General features: G+C 44.2%; 1 long non-coding RNA gene across 1 annotated transcript; it reads left to right on the top strand.

Annotated features, from left to right (window-relative positions):
* The first annotated feature begins 13,820 nt into the window (after window positions 1-13,820).
* Window positions 13,821-26,850, top strand: LOC122210496. The gene is made up of 3 exons (XR_006198097.1): window positions 13,821-13,913; window positions 22,578-22,727; window positions 26,798-26,850. It is a non-coding gene; the product is annotated as an uncharacterized LOC122210496 (long non-coding RNA).
* The last annotated feature ends 1,131 nt before the right edge of the window (window positions 26,851-27,981 follow it).

Raw genomic sequence — 27,981 nt, 5'->3', positions numbered from 1 at the left:
GACTTATTTAGTACCTTCTGAAGGTAGTAGCATTCCAAACCAGTTGGACAAGTTAGATCACTTAATAAATTATGAGAAAACTGACTAGCTGTTTGAAAAAAATATAAAGCTCTATTCCTGCCCAGCGCATTTACCAAAATAAATCCCAAATAGGGCAGAAACTTCAACATTAAAAAAACAAACAAACTATAAAAGTAATGAAACAAAAGACGATCTCAGAGTGGTGTAGCAAAACACAGGATCCAGAGCCATAAGGCAAGTATTGATAAATTGCACAACAAGATAGTCAAACTATGTATGGTAAACATAATCAAATGACAAATGACAAGCTGGAAGGAAACTATATGCAACATATTTCTTAAATGTATAAGCTTCTTTAGTTTACAAAGGGTTTTAAATTTTTCTTACAAAACCAAAAACAATCTGGTAGAAAAATAAACTAAAAATAAGAGCAGGTAGATGCAAATGGTTCTCATAATTTTTTAAAAAATTTTATTTATTTATTTTGACAGAGTTGGGGGGAGGGGCAGAGAGAGGGAAGGAGAGAGAATCCCAAGTAGGCTCCACGCCAAGTGGAGCCTAACCCTAACCCTAACCCTCCACCAAGTGTGGAGCCTGACGCAGGGCTGGATCTCACAAGCGTGTGATCCCGACCTGAGCTGAAATCAAGAGCTGGACACTTAACCGACGGAGCCATACAGGCACCCCGGTTCTTAAAATTTTTTAAATATAAAAACAAACAAAAAGATAAAAATGTTGCACCTAGCCAATTTGCAAAAACTCAACACATTTGGTAATGTTCATTGTTGATGAGAATCAGGTTGTCTGACGTGTGGTTGTTGAAAGCATAAATTGGCACAACCTCTGGAGAAAAATGTGATCAAAATCTCAAAAGCATGTGCCTTTTGATCTGGCACGTTGCCAGACATTTAACCCAAAATATATTTGCAAAAGGACAGCCAGGTATATTCTTAGTCATTCTTGCATTGTTTAAGATAGCAAAGTCTGCCAACAACTTAAGATGCCCACCAATAAGAGACTAGAGTTAAATAAGGTATAATGCATTTATAGGATGGAATACTGTGTAGCCATTTCTAAAAATGATACAGATCCGCACAAGATCTGCGTAGGTATAGCAATAATAACCCAAACAAAATTTTACGTTTACAAAGCAAAGCATAGACCTGTGAACATGACATAAAATCCTTTTTACGTTATAAACTATTATTATGCACATCTTACAGATGAAGGAACGGAGGCACCAGAAATTTATCAATTTACCCCAAATCACACAGGTACCATGGAGTGGAGGCAGTGTTTAAAACCAGGCCGTTTAGGGTTCAAACTAAGTTAGTGGGGGTGAGGGTGGTGGGATCATACAATGAAATTCTGTGCAACGATGAAAAGGAACAAACCACACCTAATATACCATGACAGCCCAAACATGACATTAGGCAAAAGATGCCAGCACAAAGGAACCATCCCTGCACTGCTCCATTTACATACAGATCAAAACCAGGCAAAAACAAATCCAGGGTTAAGTCAAGAAGGTAGTTGCTTTTGAAGAAGAAGGAATAGGCAGTAGCTGGGAGAAAGCGTAGAGATGGCTTTTGGGCACCGGCATAATTTTCTTTCTTGATAGGAGTGCCATTAAGTGAGTGCTCACTTTGTGAGAATTTTGTGTTGTATACTTAAACTGTGTGCATTTTCTCATATCTGTGTGCATTTTACACCAGGGAGTTTAGATAATAAAAAGATTCGTCATTCGCCCACTCACTGATCTATCAGTAAGGCTTTGGTGAGGGTCAGCTACAATATAATTTAACTGTCAGGGAGCTGCAGTATAAGTTTCTTTTTAAAAAAATTTTTTTAAGTGTTTTTTATTTATTTTTGAGAGAGAAAGAGAAACAGTGAGCAGGGGAGGGACAGAGAGAGAGGGGAGACACAGAATCCAAAGCAGGCTCCAGGCTCTGAGCTGTCAGCACAGAGCCCGATGTGGGGCTCGTACTCATGAACTGCGAGATCATGACCTGAGCACAAGTCTGATACTTAATCGACTGAGCCATCCAGGCGCCCCTACGGTGTAAGTTTATTATGTGAAAAAACAAATGTTCTTGTCTCTTTTGACCCCATGATGCTGTGCAGAACGCTAAATAAAAAGCAAGTGTTCTGGAACCATTTTGTCATGGCGAATGGATTAGTCTTCCCTCCCTCATAACTTGCTGGTGAGTTTAGCCAAACCAATTTGTCTCTCTGGACATGTGGTGATCTCTGGAGTAGATGATCTGAAGTAAATTGTCCTTCCTTCGGCTTTGAAATTCTACTTAATTCAGTTAATTTTAGCTGAGCACGTTTTGTCTGTGCTATTTGTTGTGCTCAGGACGGGGAGCCACAGAAGCAAGCAATCAAACAGAAATGTGGGCCGGCCCTCCAGAAGCTCATAGCCTTGGGGCCAGCTCAGCAAGGGGCCATTATGATACCGAGACAGGGCTTTGGTGAGATGTTTGCCCAGATGCTGAAAGCACAAGCGAGGAGTGGCTAACCCAGACTCCCAAAGGCAGGCGGCCCACAGCTGCGACACCTGGGCCCACGTGGCCTGGGCACGAAATGCTGCTATGTGGGAGTGTTAGCCAGGCTGAGCCAGCAAGCCTTCTCTGAGGCCAGGAAGCGGGAGGAAGCTTCTACCAGGCAGCGAGGCAGAGGAAAGACGATCTAAAATGAAGGCTTGAGCGAACAAAATAGAGCTTTTTTTCATGCTTATTTTTCAGATCGTAGCCAATCTAATTGTCTGTGCAATAGAATGGTGGGGGGCAATGTGCGGAGGAATAGGAGTCCAGAGTGTGGCAGGCCCAGGGCAAGAAGGGCCTTGATTGCCATGATACAAAACCACAAGTCAATATTTACGCACCAGAAAGAGCTCCGTCTCCTCCTCCTCTAGTTACAACTTCCGGGAGTTACCCGCTGGCCGCTGGCCAAGCGAGGCCAGGTGAAAGCAGGGTCCAAGTGGAGAGTTTGGGAGCACCTGGCTGCCAGAGGCCTGAGGATCTTGCTCCAAAAAGTAAAAATCTAAGGGCTCTTCCAAACCTCCAGGGAATGCAGGCCCCTTGGGAATGTGGGTAATTAGCACACACAGAGTCCTGAAGTTAGCTGCACTGAGGAAAGCACGCTACCCGCTACCCGAAACTAGGGGCCTGGGTAGAAGTCCTCACCTTGGCTTTGTCAAATCGGAAAGCAGCCAGCAGATCCCCCTCCGGCAAAGGATCTGTTGATCCTGCTCACGCAACTCTCCCAAAGGCTACCCATCCTTTGAAAGAATGAAGGCTTGCTTTGCATTTGGTCGGGTTCAGCAAATGTAGCCATTTGCATATAGGTAAATCTCCCCATATAGACACAAAGATCTGGCAGGTCTTCAAATTATTAAATGTTAGGCAGATTGAAACCTAGAGCTTATCCAGCACCCATCAGTAAAATCAATATGTTTCAAGATTTATATCAGAGGGGCGCCTGGGTAAGCATCCCGACTCTTGGCTTCAGCTCAAGTCATCATCTTGAGGTTTGTGAGTTTGAGCCCTGCCTCAGGCTCTGTGCTGACAGCAAGGAGCCTGCTGGGGATTTTCTCTCTCTCCCTCTCTTTCTGCCCCTCCCCTGATTGTTCTCTCTCTCTCTCTCTCTCTCTCTCTGTCTCAAAATAAATAAATAAACCTAAAAAAACCCAGATTTATATCAGAAAAGCAAGATCTGTGGTTATTTTAAGGGAATGGGATACTCTTAAGAGATAGAACTGAGAAAACATTTCGGAGAAACCCATTTCAGCAAAGCCTGGCTGCTCGCAAGCACGCCCTGCAGCTCCTCCCGGAAGGCACCCCCCCCATCCCTTCTGGGGGATTGGGCTCTGGTTCCCAGGCCCAGTGCCCTGGCCTGTTCTGCTCTTTGGAGCTGCTCTCTGGTCCTCACTGATGAGGAGGCACTGCTGGCCTTTAGGGGGCAGGGCTGAGAGACACTTCACGATGTCTGATGTCTGGGACAGACCGGCCAGACGAAGGGTCATCCCGCCTCCTGCGTGACTTTTGAGCGTTCACTACAGTGAACACTTACAAATCACAACTGGGAGTTGCACCGGAATATTTAAATTAGGAGATAAGACATTTAAATGATGAGAAAGGAAATGTAGATCATTGCTAAAATATTGAAAATCCCTATAAAAAAATGAAGCCAGTTTCCAAAAGTCCAGTGTGGATATAATCTTTTCAGAATACCTGTGGGGATTAACGGTGCTAGGCTTTTTACCTTGAGGCATCGACTTGGGGTGTGTGTGTGTGTGTGTGTGTGTGTGTGTGTGTGTGTGATGGGTACACTTTCGGTGCTGAGGACTTTCAGCAGGTGGAGGTGATCTAATACACAGAGCCTGATGAGGCTGCAGTTGGGACGCTCATGGAGTGATGTCAACGTTCAAGGTAGATTACCAGGGAGGCAGCTAGGTTCGTGGATTGAATGTAAGAGTGTTGAGGGTGCTGGGGCTCCCCTAGTGGGACTCACAGGGTCCTGCTTTGGGAAAACTGTGTGGCATGAGGGCAGGGACCACAGTGTCTCCTATGGACAGCTCTGGAGATGCTGAAGATCTTTCCAGTCCATTCTTAGCATGCATGAACATGGCCTGGATTGCTGGAAGGCATTGGAACTGGGAAGAAAGAGGGGAGTGGGGAGGGGCAGGGTGAGTAGGTACCTCAAATGGACTCCTATAAGAGCCTGGGGAAACCCAAACTAAAGACTCCAGAGCCATCCTCCACAGCTCTCCCTCCACGTTCAGTGACCAGCAAGGCATGGGGGTGTGTACTGGGTGGAATGGTGGCCCCCAAAAGATATGGTACCTGCAAATGGGACCTTATTGGGAGAAAGGGTTTTGCAGATGTCATTAAGTATCTGGAGACAAAGTCATCCTGGGCTACCCTGATGGGCCCTATATCCAGTGACACATGTCTGTATAAGAGACACAAGAAGAGAAGGCACAGAAGGGTAGAAGGCCATGTGCAGGTCGGGGCAGAGACCGGAGTGTTGCAGCCACAGCTAAGTAATGTATGGAGCCCCTAGAAGCTGGAAGAGGCCAGGGACAATTCTCCTCTAGAGCCTGCAGAGGGAGCACAGCCTTGACGACACTTTGATTGCAGACCTCTGGTCTCCAAAACTGTGGAAGAATAAATTGCTGTTGACTTACGTCACGCAGTTTGCGGTACTTTGTAACAGCAGCCACAAGAAACTAACATGGGGCGTGTCTGGGAACCAGGCACACCCCAGGTTCGACTTTGTAATGCAGTGTGGGAACCCTGAGCTGTCATCAAAGCCACCAGGCGCTAAAAGTGCTTTCCTGGGGGAAGCAAGGAGGGGTGATAGGAGGGATGCGAATTTCACATAAGGAAAGGGACAGGGTCCAGCCAGTCAGGGACTCATCCTGAGGTCAGTGCTGTCCGCGAGGCCGGGCTCAGTCTCGCAACACTGGCTTTGCTGAGCCTCAGTTGAAAGAGAGGGTCACTATACTGTTGGGCCTCAGTGAGGACCTCGCTGGTGGGATGGAATAGCAGTGTCCAGGCACAAGGTGGAAGCAGCACTGAGAGTGGCCAAAAGTTCAGGGGGCAGAGTGGCCATATGGCCAGGGATCCCCAGCTATACAGGTGGGGTGGGACCAGTGGCCACGCTTTGCAGCAAACACAGAGAACAGTGTCCCGTAGGCTACAGCCAGAACCCCGGGCCCAGTTGCGGGAACCAGCCCAACACCTGCGCGGGAAAAGGGCAATCCAAGGCGTGGCTGTGGTCCTAGGGATCCCAACAGAGGTGGAGGTCATGACCACACATTTACACTTTGGCTTACCTGGCATAAAAAATGATAGCTGGGACTGATGTATGCTGGCTTGGGCTAAGGGCTTGGCACGCTCACCAAAACCCTCTAATTCCCATTGTACAGATGAGGAAAACAAGGCTTAGGGAGCATGAGCGCCTGCTGGTGCTCCCTCCACATGTCTCGGCTGGGATCTGTGTGCAGGTCTGTCGGCCTCCAGAGCCCAAGGGCTCACACTGCCTCTCCCTGGAGGAAGAGTTCACTTTCATAGTCACTGCAACCACTCTTTGCAGCAAACCATTTTTTCTCTTTCCCCACTTTGGTAGGAATCTCTTCATCTCTATCTCATTACACACTTACTTGCCTTATGAAATGGAGCATTGCAGATACAACCCTTGCTCAGATGGATGGCTCGGGGCCTTTATCACTGGGCTGAGCACTGTGCAGTGACACCTTGGGGCTGTCTGTCCTAGCCCTGCAGTCCCAGGCCTTCAAGTCTCACCTTCTGTTCTTTTCGTCTTCCTGTTCCCAGGCTTCCTACCCTGATGGATGAACTTGAGTTTGTCTTTGCACCTGCCCCCAGCGATTGTTCTCTCTTCCACCTCTGCTGTGTACCTGAAAACTAAGTAGCCACATTTGAATTCCGTCTGCATTAAGAGTAAACAGTTTCTAATAGGAGCTCAGTGTCTCTCTCAGGCATAAGTTACATCAATTTGTCTCTATGCATCCACTGTACAACCATTTTGTTGGTGTAAATGCTCCCCTCTCCCACCCTGATTCACTTTTAGAATGGCATTTTAACAACTGAAATTATTGGATCGGGGAATCTCTAAAGAAATGAGATATTGCTATAATCTCCATCGTCACTTTCTTTAAGTGAGGAACCTACCTTTCTGTTAAGTGACTCTGAGCCCTGTGACTAGCGCCTACTTTCAGGAGTCCAGAGGTCACCATCAGGGTCCAGTGGCTCTACTGCAAGAGGGTAAGAATGTGGGTCCCGTTCCTCACTGAGGTTCCAGGACAAGCACCCTGACGTCTACGCAACCCCCTCAAAGAAGCTGCCTGAAATATTTGTGTTACCTTCTTCATGGGAAGAAATAGGATTCAAGAGTTCAAATTGTAACCCATTATTTTATTGTAAAATACAGTTATATCCACGAAAGTAAAGTCACTGTTGACCTCATCGCTTAAGAACATTAAATGTTCCTTGCGACCCAATATTGCCACCTGCTGACCAAAGCAAAAACAGTGAAATTGGGCGCATTAAACAGTATGTGCAGAATGTGTAACAGCTATATCACCTTTAAAGTGGATACGGATTACAGCAATTTGTGTCTCAATGCAAAAAACAAAAACAAAAACAAAAACAAAAACCTATGGGATTTCCCAACTTCGCCCAGGCAAGCATCAACGTCAGATTCCTTTTCCTTTCTTGACTTCTTTAGAAATATGCTTCCATGTAAAATAAGAAACCACAAGGTTATTTCTTTTTTAATGTACTTTAGCCCTTACAGTTAATCAATAAGAACCGTAAAAAGAAAATAAGAACGGATGCACTATCTGGTGATGAGCGGAACTAGAGAAAGCATGGCGTGTGCTGAAGAGAGACCTGCTTTCACGGTTCCCCTCTCCCATGTATTAGCCGTGTTAACCTGAGCCCCGGTTTCTTCATCTGTAAAATGGAAATAAGAATACCTTAGTGTATAGTCCTGCAGAACAACCCGCATTTACATGGCTCGTAGCACAAGTACTTTAGTTCGTGTTGATTTAGTCTTCTTTTATTCAAGAAAAAAATCATTGTGTTAACTAGGCACCCATCCACCATCGCTCCTCTAGAACTCTCTTAAAAGAAATACAATTTTAAAGCATAAATCCCCTACAAGACTCTAAAAGTAAAAGGAGAACTCAGAAGGTAGAATAGATCTTTGGCCCTTTCTTTTTAAACTTCATGGTTCTTGGACAATGATTTTCACTGAAAACTTATCAAAAAATAAAACTTAGTGAAGTAAGATTATACTCTTAAAAACGTAGATTTTACTTCTAAAGTGAAGCCAAGACTTTGATCTGAGGAAGCAGACAGTGAAAGAGATCTGAGTGCCTGACGGCTCCATGAGCCGTCAAAATCAGCAAGCCTCCAAGAGGGGACTAGTATGTGGGTCTTCAAAAGAAAAATGTTGCCTTCGGAGAGCCAAGATGACTTCCTTGATATCTTTATCTGTTATCCTGACGTGAAGTACCTCCTACTAAAAGTATTGTAATCATTTATTTTAATTTAACAGATCAGTATAGTCCCTATTAATAGTGCACCAGTTAAGAAGGTAGATATTGGAGTCAGATTGATAGGCTCAGATTCCAGTCTTGAGCAAGCTACCCAAATTCCCTCTACCTTCCTTGCAGGGTTATTACTAAGGTTAATAAATCAGTGCATGCGATTGCATGCAGCTGGAACAGTGCTGGGCCCAGAGCAAGTACTCAGAAATGTTGATTATGTAAAGATATTTTGTAACATGGGAGATGCCATTCTGAGATTACTTGGATGAAACAAGTTCCCAAATGAGAACTCACATGTGAAGTGCTCAATATATGTTAGCTACTGTCCTATTGATAGCAGTATTATAATAAATAATAAATTGAAATAAAGAATCACCTCCCAGGCTTGTGCTAAATGCACAAAGGTCTGGAGGGGAGAAATGAAAATACGCTATTGGAAGGTCTGTGTACTATATGTGAAGTGATATAGTATCGCTGGAAGGTAGACGGATAAATTAAATATATACTCCAACTCCTAACACAACCACTAATAAAAGAAAACAAAGAATCATAGTTGATCAGCCAATAAATGGAATCGCTAAAAATATTTAAGGAATCCAGGGGTGCCTGAGTGGCTCAGTGGGTTGAGCATCCAACTGTTATTTCAGCTCAGGTCATGATCCCAGGGTTGTGGGATCGAACCCTACATTGGGCTCTGTGCTGAGCCTGGAGCCTGTTTAAGATTCTCTCTCTCTCTCTCTCTCTCTCTCTCTCTCTCTCTCTCTCTCCTTCCCCCCATCCCTCTCCCCAACTCATGCCCTCTCTCTTTAAAAAAAAATAAAATATAAAATATTTAAGGAATCCAAAAGAAGACAGAAAAAGAGAAAAGAAAGAAGACCAAATGGTAAAACTAGAGAACAAACAGTAAGATGGTCAATTTAAACAAGCTATACCGATCATCATGTTACATGTAAATGGTCTAAATACGTACAGAGACTGTCAGATTGCATTCGGAGGGAAGACCCAACTGTGTAGGGCCTTTCATAAATACACTTAAAATAGAAAGGCACAGATGGGATAAAACTAAAGAGATGGGGAAAGCTAGACCATGCCAACACCAGTCAAAAGAAAGTTGAGTAGCTATATTAATATTAGAGTATATTTCAGAGCAAAGAAGATTACCAGGAATTTTAAAAAGGCAACTTCTTAATGGCAAACGGGTCAGCTCCTCAAGAGGACATAAAAATCCTAGATGCTTATGTGTCTAATAATAGATATTCAAAATACACGAAGCCAAAACTGACTGAACTTTAAGGAGTAATAAATCCACAATTACAGTCTGAGATTTCAATGTGTCCCTCTCAATAACTGATAGGACAGGTAGTGAGCAAACCAGTGATGATAAAGAGTTTGAACAGCATTAGCAACCTGCTCGACCTGACATTCATAGAACACCACCAACAGCAGAATAGACGTTCTTTTCCAGTGCACACAGAACATTTACCAGAATAGACCATATTCTGGGCAACAAAATAAGACTCAAGTATAAAAAGACTCAAGTCACACACATTATGTTTCCTGACCATGATGAAATTAAATTAAAAATCAGTAATAAAACGATCTCTGAAGTCCCAGGGATGTGGAAACAAAGTAAAATAATACACTTTGACTAACCCCTGAGTCAAGGAAGAAATCAAAAGGCAAAATAGAACTTAATGAAAATGAAAACACAAAATGTATGGGATTCTGCTAAAGAAATACTTAAAAGGAATCTCATAGCACCAAATATTCAGAAAGAAGAAAGCTGTCAAAGAAAGGACTTCAGCTTTTATTTCAAGAAACCAGAAAAAGAAGAGCCAATGAAATCCAAAGAAAGGTGAAGGGGAAAATAATAATAAAGATAAGAATAAAAATCAATGAAAGAAAAAAATCTAGGGAAGTAATAGAGAAAAATTGATGAAACCAAAAGCTTTGAGGAGATCAATGAAATTGATAAATCTCTAGTGAAACTGGTCAGAAAGAAAAGAGAAAAAACACAAATTACCAATATCAGGAATGAGAGAGGTAGCATTGCTACAGATCCTGCAGATATTTTAAAAAATAGTAATGGGATAATATGAACAATTTTATGAACAACTTAGATGAAATGGACAAATTCCCTGAAAAATACTAACTAACAACTCACTCGAGAAGACACAGAGAACCGAGTAGCCCTAAATCTACTAAAGAAATCAAATATTTAGTTAAAAATCTTCCTACAAAGAAACTTCCTGGCTCAGATGCTTGTTTAGTGAATTCTCTCAAACAAACACTTAAGGAAGAAATAATACCAAATCGACATCAAATCTTCCAGGAAATCCAAGGTCTAAGGCTTCCCAACTCATTTTATGAAGCCAATATTACCCTGATTCCAAAATCCGACAAAGACTTTATAGGAAAACTACAGAGGAAAAAAAACAAAAGGAATGGAAAGGAAAGGAAAGGAAAGGAAAGGAAAGGAAAGGAAAGGAAAGGAAAGGAAAGGGAAGGGAAGGGAAGGGAAGGAAGGAAGAAAAGAGAAGAAAAACTACAGACCAAAATCTATCATAAACACAGTTGTTAAAATTCTAAATAAAATTTTAGCCATTCAAATCCAACAATACATAAATCATGGCCAAATGGGGTTTATCCCAGATGTGGAAGATGGGTTTAATATTCAAAAATCAATCAACATAATTCACTATATTAAGAAATTAACAAAGAAAAGCCATATAATCATCTCCAAAAAAAAAAAAAAAAAGGATTAACAAAACTCCAGTATTCATTCCTGAAGTCTGGGTCACATGTTATGGCTTCAAAGTTTCCTTCCTCTCTGCTCCTGAGAACTACCCCCACTCCCACCCCATCCACCACCACGGTCATCCTTTCCTACTGGCCTCTGAGAGTCCCGGCCCCTCTCTCACTATCTGCCCCAAGTGCCCACAGGGGCTGAGGAACCTGTTACTGTGAAGAAGGCAAGAAGAAAGATTGGGGAACAACTGGCCATCTGACAGCCATACAGTGTTCTCTTTAGTGTTTGGGTGTCTGCCAGTGGAGATGCACCATTTCTTAGTCAATTCTGTATCCCCAGAATCTAGCCCAGTGCCTGGCACATAAGGTGCTCAGTAAATGCTTACTGAATGAATGGGTCACAGAGCACAAACCTTCCATTGTAAACTCAGTAAAGATAAAGTAAAATGCATTTTATGTAAGTAGTGCATTGAGGATACTCATTACCTTCATTCTAATCTCAAAGTCTAAATGAGTTCTCATTTCTTTAACAATGGAAACCTTTGCATTAAAGCAATAGACAAGAGGCAGAAAACAAAAAGACTATACTTAAAGATGAGCTTAATCTCCCCTTCTGAGTTCTCATTTCACCCTCCTCCTTTACTCAAGACAACCACAAACCCCTAAAACCTTAGAAGGAACTTGTCTTTCCGTTGCCACCAGAGTAATAGGCATGATTGTCTGCCTGTCCCAGGCAAAGGGTAGCACCAATCAAGGAGAGGAGAGGGGGGAATGGAGATGAGGTTAATTTTGGTTTTACAGTGTCCAGGAACATGGTATTAAAGAAAACACTGCTGGTAGGATAACAAAGCAGGGCTTGGAAAAGCTTCCCCCAGGCTCTGCCCAGCTCCCTCACTCTGGCTCTAACTCTGGCTGTGTTCTCTCCTTTGCTCCTCACAGAGTTCAGTCTAGTGAGAAGGGTGAACGATTACAATTCAGAAAGATGGGTAACGTCCTGGGGTGTGACCAAGATGTTCAGGGCACAGCCACAGGTGGAGTGGCTGGGGGGCTCCATGGAGCTGGTCAAGCTTCAGAAGAGATTGGAGCGCGAATGAGAATTAGCCAGCCGTGGGATGAAGGCAGGGGGTGGTTCTAGACTTAAAAACAGTTAAAGCAGGAGGCAGGAGAGCACTGGCATACACACCCAGGGAACTCCTGATGGTTCAGTGAGGCCCTTGTGGAAGCTGCCACGTGGGGCAGGAGCTAGGCTCACCATGCCAAGGAATTTGGATCTCATCTCTTGGTGATAGAGAGACATTGACAAGTTTTAAGAAAAGGAGTAACATCATTGGGTTGGGTCATGGAGGCATTCTGGTATGAATGGCATAGGGGATAAAAGAGGGAAGACTAGGGACGAAAAGACTAGTGTAATCATCCAAGAGAGATAAGTGAAGGACTGGCCAGGGCAGTAACAGAAAGGAATGGAGTGGGGAGGAGAGACTTGGGAACTGAGGGGGAATCTGACAGGCTTTGAACAGTGATGAGCTCTAAGAGAGTGAGAGAGGAAAAGTGGGCAAAGGTAGTTTTCAAATTTCTGACATGAGCCATTTCAAGCTTGATGGTGCCATCACATTTTAGGGGAGCACGGTTGGGGAGCAGAGAGACTTCCATAAGTGGTGAGTCTGATTTTGTCACACTGAGTTTAAAATATCTGAGAGACGACCAGGTGCAGGTGTCAGGTAGGCAGTTGGATCCTCTGTCTAGCTCAGGAGAGATCCATGCTGGTGAGAGATATCTAACACCTGATATCTGTCCAAGGTTCCCAGGAAGCAGGCCCTGAGATGAGAATTCATGTGCAAGTGGTTTGATCAAGGAAGTGCTCCCAGAAGACACCTGTAAGGGAGCGGGAAGTAGGACAGGAAAAGGTAGGAAGCCAAGGGCATTGGTTTCCCAGGGCTGCCCTAACAAAGTGCTGCCATCTGAATGGCTTGTACAGCAGAGATGTATTATCTCATGGTTCCAGAGGCTAGAAGTCCAAGGTCTTGGCAGGTTGGTTCCTTCCGGGGGCTGTGAGGGAGAATCTGTTACACGACTCTCTCTCAGCTTCTGGTAGTTTGCCGGCAATCTTCGGTCTTCCTTGGCTTGTAGATGCTTCACCCCAATCCCTGCCTTCACATTCCCCTGGTATTCTGCACATGTGTACGTCTTTATGTCCAAACTTCTCCTTTATACAAGGATGTAAATCATATTGGATTAGGGCCCACCCTTCTCCAGTATAACCTCATCTTAATTAATTATACCTGTAACTACTCTGTTTACAAATAAGTTCACATTCTAAGGTACTAGAGGTCAGGACTTTAATGTGTGAATTAGGTGGTGGGTGCAGGGGGGCACAATTCCACCCATAACACCAAGCAAGGGGGAGATCTCAGGCAGAAGGCTCTGCAAGGCTCAGCCTCAGCCTCAACCTGAGGGGAACCATGGGCATAAGGAATGCCTCACAGTTGTCCCAGCCTCAGCTGGGTGTTTGTGCTCCTTCTACAGTCAGTGGCTAATGGTCTTGAGACTATGGAGGAGGGGATGGGGAACCCCTGAGCACTTCCAGTGCTGTGTCTTTGTGTAGTTAAACAATAATTAAAAATAGTAATATTTTAGGGGACCCAAGAGGATCAGGAAGCATGACATTGTCTGCTACAATAATCATCAGGAGAAAAGGTCATCACAGTTTGCCAAAGGAAGGGCTGAAAGCCAAAGACTCACATTCCAGAAGCAGGAAGAACAAGAGGGACAAGGAACAGAGTAAGTGGAGTGAAGGAGCTAAGAATTTGGGTAATGAAAGCAAGCACTCTATTCTTACAGTGATTTGGGTTCCCAATCCAAAAATCGAGACAGCTGGCCAACTAGACATGGTTGGAGACAAAAGGATATTTTAGAAATCAGGACTGAAAAATCTGAAAATATCTATGATTGTCATGTCTGGGCTTGGCAGGTGCTGGGAACTTGCTGATGGAACCCACGAACCAGGATGAAGAACACGAAGCCTCCTATTCCAATCCGCTGATGTCATTTCATGATGGTCAACAGTGTAAGAAAGCACATTTTCTGAGGTTTGGATTCTAGCTATTGGGAGTCTGAATGATAAAACAGCACTGACTAGTCTGGTGGTGACTAAATTCAGTCGTATTTAAAATAACAATGAAAGAAAACCAAAAAGACCTGATTTGAAAAACATCACCTGAGATAAGAAACCGATTTGACGTGTGAACACACTCATCATATTTCCAGGTCTGACCAGCACATTTCTAATCAAACCACCAAAAAAAAAAAAAAAAAAAAAAAAATCTCTTCAAAGACAGAACCATCCAGGAGATGAAAGTTGCAAGAACAAGCATTGTTTTTACATACTTAAAAAAATAAATAAAAAGAGATGTGCTTCTCAAGTGCCTGGGTGGCTCAGTCAGTTAAGTGTCTGACTCTTGGTTTTGGCTCAGGTCATGATCTCAAGGTTCATGAGATCAAGCCCCATGACAGGCTCCAGGCTGACAGTGGGGGCCTGCTTGGGATCCAATCTCTCTCTCCCAAAATAGATAGATAGATAGATAGATAGATAGATAGATAGATAGATAGATAGATAAAGAGGTGTGCTTCTCAGAATGATTTGCTAAATAAGTAATTATCCAAGGGACACCATCCTTACTCTAACCATTAGTCTGAGATGGGGAAAGGTCCCGGGGAACACCTGGCAGCTGCTGCCTCAGGAAGGGATATCGGATGCTAATTGGTAGGAACGATGGATGTCCAATGAAGGATTTGTGAGTAGAGACCTCCCCTAGAGACAGACTGAAGGGCGTATGGATCCAGAAGAGCAACTCGGTGGACGTCTCTCACAGCAGAACGGTTTATAAGGGGCTACCTTCGTGGTTCTTGTACCTGATAAGAAATACAAAAAAAACCCTGAAATATTGCTGGCAGTTACTATTTAAGAATTTACTTGTTAAGTTGCTAAGGAAGTTACAGAAAACAGATGGACCATACTACTCAGGAGATGAAATCTTAAGAGTTCCTGGGGGTTATGGGGCTCCGTTTCCATCCCTCCCTCACTCCATCTGGACTTTGATGTGGGCTGTGGCAAAAATACCACCACTTTCCTGCAGAACTGCAGAGTTTAAAATATGGCAATTTCATGCAGCTACATTGATGATATACCTCAGTTAGTGTCTTAGATGTCATACTTGTCTAAGGACCTTGCCTTTCGATTCCTTTCACGGTGGCTGGAAAGTAAACCTTTATTAAGTGAATAGAAGAAAATATGAACTAGTAAACAAGCAGTTGACACGTATACATCAAACTCTGGGTTAGATGCTTATACGTGTAATTTTAGTCTTCATGATAATCCTGAATTGATGATCGGAGACGTGTCTTCAAGAAACTATGGCTCTAGTTTGGGAAATTAAGCCAAAAAGAGAAAAATTAAATGATAAAAACAACAGGGTACAACAATACAAAATATTCATGTATTCATTCAATAAACGACATTGTGTTAGGTGCCTGCTACATGCCATGCACCGTCCTGGGTGCTGGAGAACCAATGGCGAGGAGCTCATGTTCTTTTTTTTTTTTTAAACGTTTATTTATTTTTGAGAGAGAGAGAGAGAGAGACAGACAGAGCATGAGTGGGGCAAGGGCAGAGAGAGGGAGACACAGAATCTGAAGCCGGATCCAGGCTCTGAGCTGTCAGCACAGAGCCTGACGCAGGGCTCGAACTCTTGAACCATGAGATCATGACCTGAGCCAAGGTCGGACGCTTAACCGACTGAGCCATCCAGTTGCCCTGAGGAGCTTATGTTCCACTGCAGGAGAGATTTGATGACGAGGTGAACAGAGAAAGTATGTGGGGACAAGTTAGATAGTCAAATTTCTCTGGAGAACCCAAGGCCACCTAGAGTATAATGTCAAATGAACTTCCATAAAGAGGAAGAGGAAGAGGTGGCCTGTGGCTGGGCCATCAAGAGGGAATTCCCACAGGAAGAGAACTTGAGTTTGTTCTCAAAGGATGAGTGAGGTGTAATTCAAAGTCACAAGGTTAGTAGCAGAGCTGAGATTTGAGTCCAGGCAGTGTGATTTGCAGAGTAATACTTTTAACCAGGGGTTGGCAAGCTATGGCCCATGGGCCAGATTTGTTCCACTGTCTGTTTTGGAAAATACAACTGTTTTTCTGAGAGTGAGAGAGAGGTCACAAGTGAGTGAGGGGCAGAGAGAGAGAATCTCAGGAGGGATGGGGCAGGGGGATCGGGTGAAGAGAGAGAGGTGGGCCTCACCCAAAACGGGGCTTGTGCTCACCTGATGCAGGGTTGGAGCTCACCCACCGTAGGACTCGAACTCATGAACCATGAGATCATGACCTGAGCCCAAATCAGATGCTGAACTACTGAGCCACCCAGGCGCCCCTGAAAATACAATTTTACTGGAATATAACCAGGCCCATTTGTGTTGACTATGGCTGCTTTTGTGCTACAAGGGCAGAGAGACTGTGTCCCATAAAGCCTAAAATATTTACTATCTGTCCTTTACTGAAAAGTTTGTTGACCCCTGACCTTAACCATCTCACCCTAGTGCTCCTATGGGCTAGGTGGACACGAGGGAGACAATGATAAACTAAATGGACCCTTCCCTGAAGGAAATCACAGTCCAGTTAAAATAAGGATCCTCTCCAGTGCATCCTGCTCTCACTGGGTAACGTAAAAATAATAATTAACAAACAACAATGCGGCGATAGTAACAATGATAATCATAGCAAACATTGATGAGGACTCACTGTCTGCCAGGTACAGTTTGTAGTTCCTTACACATATGAAGTCACTGCATCCCCCCAACAATCCTGCAAAACAGGCACTCTTATTATTGTCACTGTATGCAGGAAGAAGTTGAAGTACAGAGTTTAACAGCATTACTCACTAAAAGTTGGGATTATAAAGACACAAGCAGGCATCCTGGACAAGGAGAAGAATGCAGGGAAACAAGAAAGACAAGCACCAAATTATGGCAATGCAGGCTTCAACCTCCACACTAATGGGTCAGGGCAGTAGCTCCCTGGTCAATTATAATTAGAAATGTAGAAGATACATTTTACTGAAGGACCTGATCATTAGAAGAAATCTATTCTGACAAAGTCTGTGGCAGTAAATCTCACCAGGAAGTACCCTCCTTCACCATCAAACCTTAATTTCTCATAAATGGGAGTCTAAGCGGAGTCTCGTGAGGAAGAATGCCAGCATCTCTGAAATCACTGTTGTGGACAAAACTTTTGCTTTAGAATAGCAACTCACATCAACAGGCGCTCAGTAAATGCGTCTGGAATTGAAGTGTATTTCTAAAGCACAAAGATGGAATGTTCTTCTAACCATTCATTTCCTGTAGCATCAGGAATGACTCACGTGAGCTCGAATGGCTCAAATGGCTCACGTTGTTCCTGTACCATTTCAAAATGAGGAGAAGAAAAGGAGCTTATCTCTATTCAAGTGCTGAGTACTCTGCTAGGTGATTTACATCCCCAGCACATTACCAGGTTTAATACAAATTTTGAAAATATGAGGATTTTTGCTTCCGTCCAGGGGCCAGATTCACCCTCTTACCTTAAGCAACTGGATAAATGGACAAAATATACGAAATGATGTCTTTCAGACATTAAACAATAGGTACTACAGGGCAGTGATCACTGAGAGAACGGAAACAAAGGAGGTGAGTCCTATGAGTATCCGAGCTTGGGACTTGGAATAAGTTTACAGGCTGCAGTGCAGTGAAGATGGCCCCAAACAGAGTCTAGTAGTCTCACTGAGTTGAGAAGACTGAATTCAGAGCACAGGGGGGCAAAAATGATAAACTTTGCAGAGATAATGCTGGAGAAGACACATGCAGCGAGAGAGAGAAAGAGAGAGAACACTTCAAAGTTCTTCAGAGGGATCTCCTTGTAATCTTTGGTTGTGTCGTCCTGATCTCCATATGCATGTAAGGAAACCACTGAGCAGGGAGGGGGAATAATCCCTGGAATAGGGTAGATATAACAATTCCAAGAACTCTAACAAATCCTAGATCACTAGATTAGTTCATATACACTAGCCCAATTGGGAAATCTTCCCATGGAGCACTGGATAGTCATCATAGGGTGTTCCTCGATAGTGGGGCCAAATAAGTTCTAGATAAAAGACTATTCTAACCATTCCTTCCTAACTAATCGTAAATCAAGCTTCGAAAGGATCAGACTCTTCCGAAGTGACGTAACTGAATTCCAGAACAAAGCCCAACAATATTTAAAGAATATATCAATATATCCAGCATCCAAGAATGTAAAATTCTCAATATCTGGCATCTAATAAAAAATTACCAGACATCAGGGCACCTGGGTGGCTCAGTCAGTTAAGCAGCCGACTTTTTTTTTTTTTAATTTTTTTTTTAACGTTTATTTATTTCTGAGACAGAGAGAGACAGAGCATGAACAGGGGAGGGGCAGAGAGAGAGGGAGACAGAATCTGAAACAGGCTCCAGGCTCTGAGCTGTCAGCACAGAGCCCGACGCGGGGCACGAACTCACGAACCGAGAGATCATGACCTGAGCCGAAGTCGGACGCTTAACCGACCAAGCCACCCAGGCGCCCCAAGCAGCCGACTTTTGATTTCAGCTCAGGTCATGATCTCAGGGTTCATGGGTTTGAGCCCTACATTGGGCTCTGTGCTGACAGTGAAGAGCCTGCTTGGGATTCTCTCTCTGTCTCCCTCTCTCTCTGCCCTCTTCCCTTGCCTCTCTCTCTCTAAATAAATAAACTAAAAAGAGAGAGAGAGATTATAGATCCACAAACTTTAAAAAAAATTACTAGACATGGAAAGAAGGAAAATACAACTCATAAACCAAAAAAAAGAACAATTATTAAGTGAAACATACACAGAAATAGCATAGATAGAACTGAATTAACAGATATGAGTGGTACATGAGCTATTAAAAATACAATCCATGTTTAAAAAGTCAGAGGAAAACATGATGTGACAAGGAGAGAAATGAGAGATGTAAAAAAGACCCAAATGGAATTTCTTTTCTTTTTTTTTTTAAGTGAATTCATTTATTTTAAGAGAGAGAGAGATTGAGTGTGCACATGAGTGGGGGAGGGGCAGACACAGAGGGAGAGAGAATCCCAAGCAGGCTCTGTCCTGTTTAGTGCAGGGCCAGACAGGGGGCTGGAACTCACAAACTGTGAGATAATGACCTGACCTGAGCTGAGATCAGGAGTCAGATGCTTAACCGACTGAACCAGCCAGGTGCCCCCCAAGTGGAATTTCTAATATAAAAAGTGCATAATCAGACATGGAAGAAGAAAATGTTAGCATATTTGAAAACAGAACAATTGAAACTATACGAAATGAAACACAGGAATAAAACTGAAAAAAAAAAGAGTGTAAGAACAGAGTGTCAGTAATCTGTAGAACAATATAAATTGGCCTATAAATTGAAGTTCGAAAAGAAGAGAGAGAGAGAGTATTATAAGTTAATTGTGCCTGCCCTCCCCAATTCATATGTTCAAGTCCTACCCCCAGTACCTCGGAATGTGACATTATTTAGAGATAGTTTCTTTAAAGAGGTATTAAGTTAAAATGAGGTCACTAGGGGAGCCATACTCCAATATGACTAGTGCCCTTATAGAAGAAGAGAAAATTTGGACATAGACATGCATAGTGAGAAAACCATGTGAAGATACAGGGAAGACATCCATTTACAAACCAAGGTGAGAGGCCTCAGAAGAAACCTGCTTTGGATTCTGTGTCTCCCTCTCTCTCTCCCCCTCCCCTGCTCATGCTCTGCCTCTCTCTGTCTCCCAAAAATAAGTAAATTAAAAAAAATTTTTTTTAAGTAAATTTAAAGGTGCCTGGGTGGCTCAGTTCATTAAGCTTTGACTTCGGCTCAGGTCATGATCTCACAGTTCATGCATTCGAGTCCTGCATCAGGCTCTGTGCTGCCAGCTCAGAGCCTGGAGCCTGTTTCAGATTCTGTGTCTCCCTCTCTCTGCCCTTCCCCCGCTCGCACTCTATCTCTCTCTCTCTCTCAAAAATAAATAAACATTTAAAAAATTCTTTTAAAAAGTGAATTTAGCAAGATCACAGCATACAACAATATAGACAAATTATTTGTATTATTAAATACAATCATAACTGAAATTATTAAAAATGCCATAGGCAATAACATTAAAATATTAAATTCTTTATTGGAAATTTCATAAAACATGTATAAGTCACGTACACTGAAAATCATGAACCATTACTGAGAAAAATTAAAGGCGGCTAGATATACCATATTCATGGTTCAGAAGACTCAATATTGTTGAGATGTCAATTCTCCCCAAATTTTGATATATAAATGCAACACAATTTCAGTCAAAATCCTGGCAGGCTTTTGTGGAAATTGACATGCTGGTTCTAGAGTATACATGGAAATGCAAAGGAGGTACCATATGCAAAGCAATTTTAAAACAGAAGAACATCTGAGTTATACTTGCTGATTTCAAGGTGTGTTCTAAGTGTACAGCGATGATCAAAAGTGGTGTTGATGTAGATAGGTATATAGATCCTAGAAAAGACTAGAGAATTCAGAAATAGAAATATGCATGGCTATTTGGATTTTGGCAAAGAAGCCAAGGCAATTCAATGGGGAAAGAATAATAATCTTTTCCACAGGTGGGGCTGAAATAGTTGACTATCCATATGTAAAAGAAAAAAAAAGAAAAGAAAAATGAATGTTGACCCTTATCATACACTATAGATAAAAATTAACCCTGAATGGATCCTGTGACCTAAGGGTAAGAAAACCTTCAAAGCTTTTCGAAGAGAACACAGGAAAAATTTTAGTGACCTGGGTTGGGGAAAGATTTCTTACCTTGGACACATGAAACATGAGCTACAGAAGAGGAGGTTAATAAATTAGACTTCACCAAAATGAACAACTTTGGTTCTTCAAAACACATTGTTTAAAAATGAAAAGACAAGCCACAGAATGGGAGAAAATATGTGCGAATCATGTATCAGATAAAAGACTGTATCCAGAATATATATAAAACAGTGTTACCACTCAATATAGTTCAGAAAAGGAACTACTCAATACAAAAAAAAAAAATGGGCAAAATATTTGAACAGACACTACACCAAAGAAGACACATAAATGGCCACTAAGCACATAAAAAGCGTTACCAGAAAAACAAATGACAATCAAAACTACAATAAGTTACTACTGCAAACACATTAGAATGGCTAAAATTTTAAAAGACACATAACACCAAATGGTGGTGAAGATGTGGGGTAACTGGCACTCTCATACATTGCTGGTGAGAATGTAAAATGATACCACCATTTTGGAAAACATTTTTTATGGAGTTAAACGTACACCTGCCATATGGCCAGCACTCTCACCCTCAGGCACTTACATTGCAGAAGTGCAAATGTATGTCTGCCCAAAGACCTATATACAAATGCCTGTACTAGCTTTATTCATAATAGCCAAACACTGGAATTGAATGTCCATCGACTGGTGAACAGACAAATATATTGCATAATATTCACAAAATAGAAAACTACTTAGCAATAAAAAGGAATGAACTGTTTATTTTATTTTTACTTCAGGCTAATCAAGTGAGGCAGCGGGCAGGGAGAAGAAAGAAAGAAACCTGTAACTGGTTGTGACAATTCATTATAAAGACCACTGTACTTGAACTGGCCGGGAAGAGACTCTTGATAATAGCAACAACGTGGGTGAATTTCAAAAGCATTACGCCAAGTCAAGTCGGGGGGGAAAAAAGAATAGAACACAAAGATTATAACACTGTATGTTCCTTGGGATCATGACCTGAGCCGAAGTCAGACGCTTAACCGACTGAGCCACTCAGGTGCCCCTCATGATTTATTTAAGTAACCGCCACACCCAGTGTGGGGCTCGAACTCACAACCCCAAGATCAAGACTCTCATGCTCTTCTGAGTGAGCCAGCCAGGTGCCCCCGGGGGGAAACTTTTTAAGGTGATTATGCTCAACATCTTTACCGCAGTGGTGGTTGCACAATTATATGTGTAAAACAAACTTCATCAAATTGAACACTTAAAATTGGTAAGTTTTTGTTGTATGTAAATTATACCTTTCGTAAAAGTGACCTTGCCCCCAAATGAAGCATGTGTCACCTCCAGTCCACAGCTGAAGAAACTGAGGCATATAGAAGGTAAGGAACATGCCTAAGTCACAGAACTAGCCGGTAGTGGGGCTGGGATTCAAACACAGGTGTCCATTTGAGTCCGTAGCTCATCTTTTTTCTTCTGTGTTTCGCTTCCTCCCTTGCTATTCATTGTATAAATAATTATTAAAGGATTGTATTAAAAGCACTTAAAAACTAGCAGAACAGGACCTGTATTATGAAGGCCCCTTGCCCAAGAATGTCTGGTAGTCTTCCCCTTGTGATTCTTACTTCGAAACCCTACCCTCACCTGGCTTCGTTTGGAGGCAGTACACCCGCACAGGGCGTGTGTGTCCTCCCTCTGGGACTGTCGGGTTTCTCGAAGGCGCTGCCGTGCCCACACTGCCTGCCTCGCCCTCCACCTTCTCCTCAAATCCAAGTCTTAGCTTCCCTTACGCCAGCCTCGAATTCACCCCATCCCATGTTCAGCATTTACACTTGTATTTACCAGCTCCACGTGTTTGCTCTTATTTATCTTGTTCTTTCACCTGCAGGCCTATGGAGTCCCTAACTAAGCCAGAAGCGTTGTGGAACGCTGCTGATTGGGTCTGGGTGTCCCCGACTCCCACCTCACATTGCCCGAGACGACATCTTTGACACGCCTAGAGCTCCAATTTGGATCTTCTAAGCTCAATTTGGTTCAGGTGAGCCCACCTTTATTAGGTGTCCACTGGGTCTCAGGCCTGTGAAGCTGCCATTACCCATCAGCGCCGTGCGCGTGGTAACAGGAATGCGAGTAAGGCCCAGGCCACGACAGCAGACGGCGCTGTCTCCAGGGTGAGCGGGGGCGTGATAGAGGGTAGTGTGGGGAGGGAGCTGTCTTCACAGAAGAGGTGACCCCTGTGTTGGGTTTGAGTGACGGAGAGGAGATGTACAAATTCCTGGGAATATCCGCCCCAAACCATGGAAGCATGCGTGGGTGCACGTTTCTAGCAGAGGCTGGTACTGTTGGGTACAGAGGCAAAGGGAGAGGGCAGGAGCTGAGGGCCAGAAGGTAGCAGGAGCCACACAAGGGCAGGCTCCTGACGCAAGAATCGGGAGCCAGGTGGGGTGCCTGGGTGGCTCAGTCAGTTAAGCGTCCAACTCCTGGTTTCGGCTCAGGTCATGATCTCAAGTTTTTGAGTTCGAGCCCTGCGTTGGGTTCTGTGCTGACAACCTGGAGCCTGCTTGGGATTCTCTGCCCTCCTTTTTCTCTCTGCCCCTCCCCAGCTCCATTTATTTCAGTTATAAATAAACTTAATAAAAAATATAAAAATAAAGGAATCAGGAGGCAGGTGTGCTGTTTCCAGGTGAGCTGTTACCAAAGAGGGGCAGACTGTGGCCCAGGTACAGGACGCAAAGTGATAAAGGGAGCATGTATGAGCTTTGACTCTGTGTTAGGCACTTGTAATCACTTGACGTGTGTTAGGTCACTAATCCTCACAATCCTATCAGGTAGTAAGACCATTGTTAGGCTCATTTTACAGATGAGAAAACAGAGGCCTAGAGAGGGTAAGTAATATGCCCACAATTTTTTTAAATTTTGTTTTTTTAACGTTTATTCATCTTTGAGAGACAGAGAGAGAGAGAGAGAGAGAGAGAGAGAGAGAGAGAGAGAGAGTGTGAGTGGGGGAGGAACAGAGAGAGAGGGAGACACAGAATCTGAAGCAGGCTCCAGGCTCTGAGCTGTCGGCACAGAGCCGGATGCGGGACCTGAACTCACTGGCTTGCGAGATCATGACCTGAGCTGAAGTCAGAAGCTTAACCGACTGAGCCACCCAGGTGCCCCCACAATTTGTTTTTAAGATGCGAACCCAGGAAGCCTGACTCAAGAGCCCAACTTTAACTACTTTGCTACTCTTGTCCCAGAAATATTGGAAGGACTTCAGTTATTTATTTATTATTTATTTTTTATTTTTTAAAGCTCATGTATTTATTCTGAAAGAGAGAGAGACAATGGCAGGGGAGGGGGAGAGAGAGAGAGGGAGAGAGAGAATCCTGAGCAGGCTCCGTGCTGTCAGTGCAGAGCCCGACGTGGGGCTTGAACTCACAAAACCATGAGATCGTGACCTGAGCTGAAACCAAGAGTCAGACGCTTAACCGACTGAGCCACCCAGGCGCCCCAGGACTTCAGTTTTTTAAATGCCTCCAAATAGCAGTAGGCCGATCAGAGGGAGCAACTAGAGTGTAGGCAAAAATTTTAAATAAGGGAAATAAACCAGTCTCAAAATACCAAGGCTGGAGGTATTCCCCACCCCCCCCCCCCCCGCCCCGAAAAATAGCAAGATATTTATAGACCTCTTAGTATCTGGAATAGAGGGTTATCATCTGTAGAAGATTGTAATTTACAAACATCATAAAGTAGAAATTCATTGATGACCCTTTAAGGCAATGCTGCTCAGATTATGCCTTCCGAGCTGGGTTTCAAGCGTGTCTGGAGGGAGGTGGCATCTTCCTGGGCCACGGCTGCCTTTTCTCCCAGAGAGGACCCGGTGGTCTCCCCCGTGCCTGTACCCAGATGTTCAGGACCCATGAGACCCAACACCCAGGCTCAGAACGTATGTGAGTCACAGCATTCCTTTTGACCACTGGCATCTTCAAGGTCATAATTAACATCCTGTTGCTCATGAACAAAGTCCGGATTCCTCAGTTTGGCCTTCGCGGTCACCCACAACTACCTTTCCCAGTTCACCGGTCCCCACCTAGCCCCACGTATCTCTCCTCCAGCCCACACGACCCACTCTCCTAAATTTAGACCAGACTTGTGTATTCCTAGGTCTGGGTCTACATTCCCACTGTTGCCTTGGCCTGGTCACACCCCCTCGTCTCCCTCTCAGCTGTCCCGTCAAACAAAATCCGACCCATCTCTCCAGCCTCAGGTCAAGGACAACCTGGTCATGCCCATGAGAGGCAGCCTCTCCTGGGGGGGTTAGTGCCTACTGGCCACATGCCTCGCTCCCAGGGCTGGGTCATGCACAGGCTTGCATGCCCCCCAGGGACCAGGACTGGCCCTGATATAGACTGGGCACTCGTTAAATATTCGCTGAATGACTGCCGGGTTTACTTATTTTTTCATTTCCTCCAATTCCTGAGAACCTTCAATTCCAGAAATCTCAAATGAGTATCTGTCACTTATTGAAAAGACTCACAGAAGAGGTATTTCAGAGCTTCTCTCCATGACTTGGTCTAGAATATGGTATCTCACTGTTGGGAAGGTCATCCTGCTGTTTAATTCAGCTTCTCCAGCCACACCATAGGCTGATTTTTGTTGTTCTTGTTCTTGTTATCACCTCTGTACTTTGGAGAACAGCTGGTGCCCATATTTGGCATAACAATTTTCGGTAGACCTTAGAATTCTGTCACATGATCTGCTATCACACAGGGTAGCGTGATGTCCCTGAACAGAACCCCATAACATGGAAGCCTCCACATGGCATGACGAGCGCACACGCATCATAGTCCTGTTTTTCTCTAATCAAGGCCTCCTGTGCATTTGAAGGTTCTATGAAATTAACTTTCTCCTTCTTGGTTAAATAATCTCTGTTCCCCCAGAGATTATTTCTGGCCTTATCCAATGTTTTCAAGTTGAAATAGAAATAAATATTCTTGTAAGGGTCTAAGGAAACTTCTAAGTATATTAAATCCTGTGTGTATCTGTATGGTGTGTGTGTGTGTGTGTGTGTGTGTGTGTGTGTGTGTGTGAGTGAGTGAGAGAGGGGTGTGTATGTGGGGTGTGTGTGTTTGTGATGGGTGTGTATGTGGGGTGTGTGTGTGTGTGTGAGGGGTGTGTATATGGGGGGGTGTGGGTGTAAGTGAGGGGTGTGTATGTGTCTGTCTGTCTGTCTGTCTGAGGGAGACTGAGAGATTATTGAGCTGTCCTTCTAAAGATCAGGTTACGGTATAAAAATACTAAACTAGGGGCGCCTGGGTGGCTCAGTCGGTTAAGCATCCGACTTCAGCTCAGGTCACGATCTCGCGGTCAGTGGGTTCGAGCCCTGCGTCGGGCTCTGGGCCGATGGCTCAGAGCCTGGAGCCTGCTTCCGATTCTGTGTCTCCCTCTCTCTCTGCCCCTCCCCCGTTCATGCTCTGTCTCTCTCTGTCTCAAAAATAAATAAATGTAAAAAAAAAAATACTAAACTAGTCTGAAGTTTACCGAACATGCGGTAAGCATTTGGAAACCCGCTTAAGTACTTGGAATCTTCTAACAGCTGGGTCCTCTGTCATTTTAGCTCCAGGAAATTGATCAAAGACCATCAATTAGCCCTTTATGGGGTCACCTCAGTCTGGCCTCAGAGCAACAGATGTGGAAAGGGGCGAGAGAGCAGTGTTTCCCACAGAGTGTGAGCTTGGCATTTTTCACTTTTGAGAGCTACCTGAAGATTCCTAGGTGTGACTTTCCTGGCACGGACCCAGCGATTCTTCGCTGCCTGGATCAATCCTAAAGGAGTGGCGGGTTTTGGTTTTGCATTTGTGCTTTAGGTACAATCTTCATCATTGTCCACACGTGCACACACACCCACAATTTCATCCACGGTAAAATCTCAATCATTGTCTCCATTCTCTCTCTCTCTCTCTCTCTCACACACACACACACACACTCATCCATCGTGGTGCTTCACTCAAACTGGTGAATGGGCTGAGGATGAGGCTTGCCTTCTGCTCTCTTCCAAGGAGAGCCGCTTTGAAACAACCCACCAGGACATTAGAACAAACCCGCTTTTGTTTTATCCAGCAGATGGCGCTGTGCACCACACTCTGCTGGGCCATCTACCAGTAACGTCCAGGGACTCGACAACCTGGAGTTAGGGCGAGGCTCCACTCTGATCCACTCTCCTCTCCTCTGCAATCTTATAGACATTATGCATCCACCACAGCCGTCAATGGATCCTAAAACGTATAAAAACTGCTTCCTGCTAATACATTCATTCAGGAACCTTCCAGTGAGTGTCCCCTGTGTGACAGATGCAGTTCTCAGAGCTGGGGGTATGGGGGTGAGCGAAGCAGATGACTAAATGATGCCCACTGCCCGTGAGACGATGAAAACATACAAATAAATCTGTCACGTAACGTAATCTCAGTCATCAGTCATATTCGGAAGAGAAAATAAGCAGGTTCTTTCAGTGGGCTGGTCTGAGAAAGCCTTTCTGTGGGGTGACAGGTGAGCAGAGGCCTGAATGATACACAAAATGTGGCTCCAACCTCCAGGGCACCTGAGAATGACCTGAGGAGCTTTTCAGCACCCCTGAGGTGTGCTGACCTAATTGGTCAGGGCCAGGGTCGGGGCGCTGGGGGTTTGAACTCTCCCAGGTGGTCTTAATGTCCAGCCGGCGTTGAGAACCATTGACTCTCAATAACTCAGCAGAAAATCATGCCCCTTGGTAGAGTATTTTCCTGTAACTGAATGAAAAGGGTTCCATGATAGGACTCAGAAAGGTGTCAGCGACTCTTCTCGCTGCTGCCTGACTGACATATGGCGGGCTGCATCCTGGAGGCCTTGGGTTGGGACTGGACCGGTGGTGACACTGTCCCAGGCGGCTCCCCGAAGTCCAGCCAAGCTGGGCGGCTGAGCTCGCTCGGCCAGCCAGAAAACACACCTGACCCTGCCAGGCCTCCGGGCCCGGGAATCATCTTAGAAAGGATCCCTCTCCTACCCCTATGTAAGTACACTTGGGTGCCCTACCTGGGAGCAGAGGACTCTCCTACCACCTGTCTGTCTTAAGGTAGGGAGCACGCTTTCTGCTGTCCAGGTGACCACCTTAAGCTGCTTCTCCTACAACTGCACCTCTCTGACCTTGTACCTAACTCCCTGCCTCTCCGCCTTCTGCTCTGGAATTCATCAAGAGTCTCAGGCTAAACACAGAGGACAAACCAGTGGCTGCCAGAGGGAAAGGGCGTGGGGAGTGGGCAAAATGGGTGAAG

Source organism: Panthera leo, chromosome F2, assembly GCF_018350215.1.
Source record: "Panthera leo isolate Ple1 chromosome F2, P.leo_Ple1_pat1.1, whole genome shotgun sequence".
Lineage (NCBI taxonomy): Eukaryota > Metazoa > Chordata > Mammalia > Carnivora > Felidae > Panthera > Panthera leo.
The sequence above is the reverse complement of the archived record's forward strand: the minus strand, read 5'-3'. Positions and strand labels throughout refer to the sequence as shown.